Source organism: Sebastes umbrosus, chromosome 14 (assembly GCF_015220745.1).
Source record: "Sebastes umbrosus isolate fSebUmb1 chromosome 14, fSebUmb1.pri, whole genome shotgun sequence".
Classification (NCBI taxonomy): Eukaryota; Metazoa; Chordata; class Actinopteri; order Perciformes; family Sebastidae; genus Sebastes; species Sebastes umbrosus.
Window position 1 is genome coordinate 29,425,781 of NC_051282.1, and position 8,479 is coordinate 29,434,259.

The following is an 8,479-nucleotide window of genomic DNA, read 5'->3' on the forward strand; positions in this document are numbered from 1 at the left end:
ATGTTCAAAAATATAATGTCAGATTGTTTATGGTCATCAGTGTCTAATCTGACAACATCTGCAGGTAATCCTTCTATGTCTGCCACTCTAATGAAAGTCATTTTCAGATGCTGTTTTATACTGGACTAGACAAGCACCAGACATGATCAAACCTTGAGACTAAATAAATCACATTAGATGGCAAGATAAAAGAAAAAAAGCTGGACTAAAAATGTACCACTAAACCAGATAAAAATGGTGACCCATTGCACTGCAAGGCTTTGTTTAAAGTGAAGTAGTGAGCTGTTATAATGGGCTACTGTCACTGCAGCAGCCTCTTCTTTTCTCCGAGGACTTTCTACAGTCAATCCATGACATTGATTGTCTAGAGAGAAGCCGTATGCCTGATACTCCCTTGTTGACATCAGTCATTTATTTCAGGTCAATGTCCAAGACCCCTGGTGACTTAAGTCCACGACCTCCAATCCATATTATTAGTCCTTATTTGCTGAACGTCGGAGTTGTGCTTGATAAATGTACTCTGCTTTTAGTGTAGTGTAATAATTGACCGCTCGCTGAACCCTTACCCTGAACAGCCTTTGTCCAATCATAACTTGCAAGTGGTGTCTCCTCTCCAAAACCAATACAAGCACAAAAGTAGGCTAAGAGAAATTTATTTAACAGTGTATTTATCCGCTCTAATATAGCGCATGTGTCCAGTTAAATACAGTAACACTAACCTAACCCAGTGTTACTAACAAAGCCAGCCATGTCATGATTTTATGGCGTTACAGGTTTATTTTATTTTTTTAAAAGCCCCGTTCACCTCTAGCACATCCATTGTGCTTACTATCAAAGTGAAAGTGTCTCTGTGCATGTTTGCGTTTGGGAAAGTTTACACTCCAGCAATCCCAGCCGAGAAATAGCGTTATGTCCTCCAAACACACATTGGCTAGTTCTCTTCCTAACAGCCTTTTAACTTGAAACATTAAAGGGACTATTTTTAACTTTCAGAAATGCTCGTTAACAGCAACACCTGTGGCCGTTAAGTCAACTAAAGTCAGCGTCAGGCTTGCGCTTGCTCGCTTTAAATAGACATGAACGAGCATCGCTCAAAACAGTGAGGCGACAGACGTCAGCTAAAACCACAATATCACTCTATATTTCAGCTGCTTGGCAGTAATGTTAGCTGACCAGACGAAGGTCTCTCCATGAATCACTGCTGATCCTAGTGTTGGCTTTTCCTGCTTCAGCGCAGGCTGAGGCAGCGGGGCTCCGCAGCGAGTAACGTTGTCGTCTCCGCCCGCAGCCGGAGTGAACAGGGGAGACACCGGTACATTTATACGCTTAAAAAGTAAAGGTACAAACAGTCCCTTTAAAAGTGACGCAAATAGTGCAATCTGCATCCTCACCGCCAGATGTCACTAAAACACTGGTCCCTTTAAGTCAGCTGACGACGCTAACGTTAGTTTAATTAAATAGCCAAATACAAGATGTTAAAATCAGCATCAATTGGCTTTTGTCTGAAATCAACCATTGTTGCAAAAATTACTCAGAATTTTGATGTAAATCCAATAAGATTCTTTTAATTGTAAACATCCGTATGGACAGCTTGACAGGCATAGCAACAGTAACTAAGGGGGGCGTGGCTTAGCACATCGTCAATTGAAACTGTGCCACTTTTAGTGGTTAGCCATAACTGTGGGTTGTGAAGCATATAGACTACATAAAAATATATCATAAACATCCTTAGAGAATATAGATGTTTGTGGCACTTATATTTATTATATATATTACTATTGGTATTACATTATTGTTTTTTTTTTTGTTGGGGTTAGGGGGGGGCAATATATGCCTACAATATTTAGGATAAGTGTGACACAGATGGCTTTTCCATTTAAGCCTATGATTGTAAAATGGTACCTTAAAGCTTGAAGATTTTTCTTATTGCTGTCAGATGCACAGCGTTTTGATATGTTCAAAATCACAGATGACCTTTTTGTGATTCTACAATCAACAAAAACAAACAAATCAGATTTTCACCTGACAGCAGTCATTTTTATTTGGCTCTATTTCCTGCTGGAAAAGGGTCGCACATTGTTAGCAAAACAGCCACCTACGCTCCCCCGAAGTCATTCAGCCGGAGCAGGTGCAGTGAAATTAAAGTTCCCTGAACGACGCTGTTTCACAACCAGGGGAACACAAGAAGGAATGATTACATTTAGCCCTGAGGTCCTTCTATGAGGAACATTTCCATTTTTCTTACTGCAATCACAAACGTTAGAGGTCGTTGTGCAGGTTTGTTTTTTTAGAAAACTAAATATATCTATGTTTTTTTTTTCATTTTATTGACTATTTTATATATTCTACACATAAATCACATGAATCATCACATTCAGCTGGACGTGTAGAGCTGCAACGATTAATCAATCGATTAATTGTCAACTATTAAATTAATCCGTTTGAGTAATTTTTTAAGAAATGTGAATATTTTCTGGTTTCTTTACTCCTCTGTGACAGTAAACTGAATATCTTTGAGTTGTGGACAAAACAAGACATTTGAGGACGTAATTTTTCACAATTTTCTGACAATTTATAGACCGAAAAACTCATCAATTAATCGAGAAAATAATCAACAGATACAGAAACTAATCATTAGTTGCAGCCCGAACAGGAAGCAGCTGTTGACAGATGTATAGTATATAAAACAAATCTGTCGGAGTTTTTCTTGCAAACAATACACTTGATTTGTATTTATTATAAAATATAAATGTTCTGATATGTCCACGATTGTCTTTTTTTTCTTCTTCTAATGAACTAATATAAAAAAGGTCAATAATGCTGTTTGATGTGTATTGATGCATAATCATGTTAGTTCCTCTCCTTTTTTAACATATATAGAATAAAGCATTCTTTCCTCCTTATGTTTTTTTATATGTGTACCTATAAATAGAGAATCAATGGATGTACATTTATTCAGGAAATAAAAATGTGTTTTTCTTTACTGAGATTCAACCATCCTTGTGTCGTTGCCCTCACAGAGTCACTTCTTCATCTAGAGCAGGGGTCAGCAACCTTTACTATCAAAAGAGCCATTTTAGGCAAAAAAAAAATCTGTCTTGAGCCGCAAAACATTTGATCATTGTGATGAAGGTAACACAGTTTATAGTCTAAGTATATAGTATATAAGTCTAATGCAGTGAGGGTCAAAGAGACAATGTACTACAGAGTATTAGGGCCACATTGAGGGAAAAAACATCTGAGATTTCCAGAATAAAGTCAGAATATTACGAGAAAAAAAGTCGTAGTATTACGAGAATAAAGTCATAACTTTACAAGAAAAAAAGAAAACAATACGTAAAATTACTACTTTATAATATTATGACTTTATTCTTGAAATCTCAGATTTATTTTTTTTCCTCAATGTGGCCCTGATACCTCATCGTACCGTCGTACCATAGATCTACAACAATGAAAAATAAAAATGAAAATGTAAGCAAAAAACGGTTATTCATTTCCATTTTTAAAACTCCACAGGGAGCCACTGGAGCGGAGCTGAAGAGCCGCAGGTAGCTGACCCCTGGTCTAGGAGGAACCTCTCAACCAGAAAATGTGGTTGAACTGAGAGACATTGGAAATGCTCCAGAGACCTTAAACACTGCAGGTCAGGTTCTTTTCAGGATCTGTAATTGATGCACGATGCTCCCTAAATGATTCATGAGACCTTTTACCTTATAGAGTAATGAGAGCAGCGGGGGGGCAGAGCGTACACACACTATTTACTGTCTGCCGCCTACATCGGTTTTGATCCCTGGAACTCCCTCGTGGTTTTGTTTTATAGCTTTTGCTCCGACACAATCCCTGTTTCCATACATGTGAGAAAAGAAATATTATGCCAATTAAAATAGCACACAAAAATGTTGTGCTTATGGATCACACATTTGTTAATAACGCGTGCATAGTCGAAGGCTGTAGCACAAATTAGTTGGTAGAATATATGAAGTCTTGCAGTGGATGCATTTATTAAAGCTGGAAGCTTGCAGGTGATTTTGAGTGACGGTTGACTGTAAACACGCTTAACCCGGAGAGCCCAGATTTAATCTTTGTGAATCCGTAAATCAGACTTAATGCTGTTAGATCTGTAATTGTTTTTCTTGTGGAAAAAGGTGAAGGAAAATATGGAATTGGTGAGAGATTATGGAGAAAACACAACCCTGCAGCCATGTGTGTTACACCCTCACACTCATTTCTTATTCACACAACAAAATAATAAAACTGAATGAAATATGTGTGATGTATAATATATCATATTAGATAACAATAGATTGCATTACACATCACGTAATGATCTCTGCAGGGAAATAGACTATGTGAGTATAATGAGTTGGCTTTGTGTAGAATAATAATGTCCCTTATTTTCATTAGCTAGTCTAAGCATTAGGGCTGTGTGTTGGCAATGATCTGGTGTAATGATACATATCACGATGCAGAGGTTACGGTTCAATTTAGCCGGTCATTGTTGTGAAATAAACCCATAAACCCGCTCTGCACCAGGGGGCCGCATCGCCCTGAATGGTTTTATTTCACGACAATGACCCACTAGCTGTACATTATCCTGCTTATAACACGGCTACTTACTGAAGAAATCAATAATTTGACACAAAAACGGTCCTCCAGAGTCCGACATCAGAGCTGCGTCCATAGCAACGGTTTGTTATACATAGGAACGGTCTGCTATACATAGCAACGGTCTGTTATACATAGCAACAGTCTGTTATAGATAGCAACGGTCTGCTATACATAGCAACAGTCTGTCATACATAGCAACGGTCTATCATACATAGCAACGGTCTGTCATACATAGCCACGGTCTGTTATATATAGCAACGGTCCTACATACATAGCAACGGTCTATCATACATAGCAACGGTCTGTCATACATAGCCACGGTCTGTTATATATAGCAACGGTCCTACATACATAGCAACGGTCCTATATACATAGCAACGGTCTGTCATACATAGCCACGGTCTGTTATACATAGCAACAGTCTGTCATACATAGCAACAGTCTGTCATACATAGCCACGGTCTGTTATATATAGCAACGGTCTGTCATACATAGCAACGGTCTGTTATACATAGCAACAGTCTGCTATACATAGCAACAGTCTTATACATAGCAATAGTCTGTTATACATAGCAACAGTCTGTTATACATAGCAACAATCTGTTGTAGATAGCAACGGTCTACTATACATAGCAACGGTCTGTTATACACATAGCAACAGTCTGTAATACATAGCAGAAGAAGAAGAAGAAGAAGAAGTTGAAGCTGACTTACAGTCGTCCAGTCCTTTGAGTCACTATGCTGCAATGAAAGCCGTCAGTCCCTGTTCCTGACCTCTGACTGAGAGCTGTCAAAGCTGTTACTATTCTCTACACACAGCAGGACACACATTCTCCATTCAGCCGCGTCCCTCACAGAGTGCACGAGCTGGCGCAAAGAGGTTTCAAATCACTGGGTTTAATTTCTCGCGAGTCTGGCGGACGGAGAGGAAAAAGAACATGAAATTAAAGTGAAATGAAGGGCCTGGTGTGTTGACAGCAGCAGAGAGACACACAGATGGACTCAACTCTCGTGGTGATGGAAACAATGAACAGGAAAGTACTGAGACACTAAACAACACTTTCAGACAAAGTGCTCAATATTTTAATGAATTAAGGCTCAAACTTCACAAAATTAAAGCTAAGATTGCTCTGAATGCGTCTGTTTCCTTTATGGGTCCATCCCAATACCCACATTTGCAGTACTTGCAAGTAGAGCTGTGTATTGGCAAGAATTGTGGCGATACGTATCATGCAAGCCCCCAGGAAGAGCGCCGGTCTTTGATCCCAACTTTCGTAGTGGCCAAACGGCGGTACTGCAACTTCCGTGTCCGTCACGTGATGCCGTGACTTTTTCCCATAGACTTACATTGGGAAAGAGACGTCTGTAACTCAGCGGATAATTTCTTTTGAGGTGAATCAACTTCCCAGTACGAACACTCTAATAGTCCTTATTTAAATCATTAAGTTTTTAAAGTTGTAAAACGCACTAATAGCTGAATCCAGAGTTATTTCCCTTCCTCCGTTCATGTGAATGAGACTCAGACCGAGGCTGGAGCGCCAAGCCGTGACGACGGTGTTGACGTTGGGACCCCGTGACCGAGTCATGTGACAGAGAGGACACTACTGCGCATGTTCCATGGGCCCAAGATCCGGGTACTTTTCCAGGCGGAAGTCGAGCCTTCATTTAGGCTTCATGCGCCACTGAGCAACTTTCATAAGAATGAACGGGGCCCCGCCTCCAGCGCTGTATCCAGTTCTCTTAATACATCCATGGTATCATGACACAGAGGTCACGATACTGTAAGCAAGGCGATGCTGCAATTTTTTTAAATCTAATTCTAGAAGAACTGAAGAACCATATTGCAGAAAATCTGAATAAAAAGAGTTTACTTTTTTATTCAATCAGAACAATTGTGACCCGGCAGCCATGTTGAGATCAGTTGAGGAAATACCAAGCACCGCCCACCAGCCGGAGCACAGCCAATAGGAACGCTCTCTCTCTCTGAAATGACCTGTGATTGGTCAAAGTCTCCCGTCACAGGGTTGTTTTTTTAAAGCCTGAAAACAGAGCCATGAGGAGGAGGAGCAGAAGTCTAGTTTTCTCTCCTTCAGCTTTAAGTTAACCTGAAGTACTTGTTTCTCCTCTCTGCGTCTGTATTTCTCTCTCCTTCAGTCATACCTGCCTCTCTTTCCCGCTGATACTCTGCCAGTTTCCTCGTCATCATGTCACTCAGTCTGTTCCTGTATCTCTCTCTCTGCTGCCCACACTCTTCACTCTTCACTTTGCATCCCCAGTTCTTTCTCTTCAACCACATTTCTGCCCTTTTCTTTCTTAGTCACATCTTTTGTTTTCTGATCTTTTTTATCGACGTTCTTCATCTTTTATCTCTTTATTGCCTGGCAGCAGATGATGCTCCCCCCTTTTTCTCCTCCTTCTTTCCTTCATTATTCACCCTGTTTCTTTGTTGAGTCTGCTTCTATCACCTCCTCTTTTCTCCTCCTCTCATTTTCCTCTGTTTCTATTCCCCTTCTTTGACGCTTTCCTCTGCAGGCAGTGACAGTGATTTCTTCTCCACCTTCTTTTTTATCAGCTTTTTCTCACCCCTTTCCATTTCTCCTCCCTCCCTCCCCTCCTCTCTATCTTTCTGCTCCAGTGCTCTCTCAAGCAGCCACTCTGCTGTCTAATGACTTGGATTGGTAGTGACTGTTGAGAGGAGATAGACCTGTAATAAGGCAATCCAACCCAGCGCCGAAGTGCAACGCGCTACCAACGCTTCATCTGTACATACTGTACGCTGCCTACTGCACTCCTCGGCCCGGAGGCAGAGGAGCTGACGGAGCATGGAGATGAAATGTCTTCTGGGTTGAGAGAGCTTGACTAAATCACACCCGTTTACTGGGAAGAAAAGCGGAGGACGAGTGGTATGATATTAGCAAGGAATGGGGGGATTGTATTTCAACAAATGAATACTCTGAAGAGGGGAACATAAGGAGATAAAGAAGTGTTTCATTGGATATAAAATATGTTAGTGAGCTTGGACCGTAGTCTCCAGCTATATGGATTTAAGGTCCATGTGCAGGTTTTAATTCTATCCAAATCTTGCAGCAACACATTTCATTAATGAACTTCTCCAGTCTGGTTTAGGGTGGATTACGCAAGTGTGTCAGATTTAAAATCAACTGAACCCTACTGGGAATTATAAACTGAATATAAATAGATGGACGACGCGTCTCCACTTCCTCCCACTGCACCAAAGTGAAGTCAAACTATCTGCGCAGTAGTGATCAGGAGGCTGGAGCCGCGGTATCGAGGTCCCGCCCACGCATTTGGCCCGAGTCAATCACGAGCCGAGCACGGCCGCAGCTTACTAGCGTGTACCACCTATAGCTGATATGTTAGCTGTTTGGCGAGAAAGACACAACAACTAACCATTATATCTCTATAACTACATGTTCTAATCTCTGTTCTATTACACGGACTCGTGACGGTTATGGAAAGATAATGTTACTCCCTTACAACACGTTCTTGTTCTTGTTATATACCGCCACTTTGTCACACCCCTTAGCGTCACTTTAGGTTTAGGCAACAAAACCACTATAGTTAGGTTTAGGAAAGAACAACGTGGTTGGGTTTAAAACTACTACGTTTGTACAGTGAAACTGTCACTGAACGTTGTGAACACGGGACACAAACGAACAGCTGATTGCAACGTGATGCACGGGACACGAACAGCGGTCTCCTGGATGAAAGCCTTGTGTTTGTTGGACCATTCCACCTCCCTTCACCACGCTCCTGGCGCACTTTCTCGGGGCATTTACTGTTGCTGCGGATGGGTTTATATTGTAGTTAACGGAACGCCCGATGCGTTAAATACGGGTGCTAAAGGGTG

General features: G+C 41.0%; 1 long non-coding RNA gene across 1 annotated transcript; it reads left to right on the plus strand.

The window, feature by feature from the left end:
• The first annotated feature begins 1,239 nt into the window (after positions 1-1,239).
• LOC119501309 lies at positions 1,240-5,863 on the plus strand. The gene is made up of 3 exons (XR_005209795.1): positions 1,240-2,277; positions 3,660-3,664; positions 5,853-5,863. It is a non-coding gene; the product is annotated as an uncharacterized LOC119501309 (long non-coding RNA).
• The last annotated feature ends 2,616 nt before the right edge of the window (positions 5,864-8,479 follow it).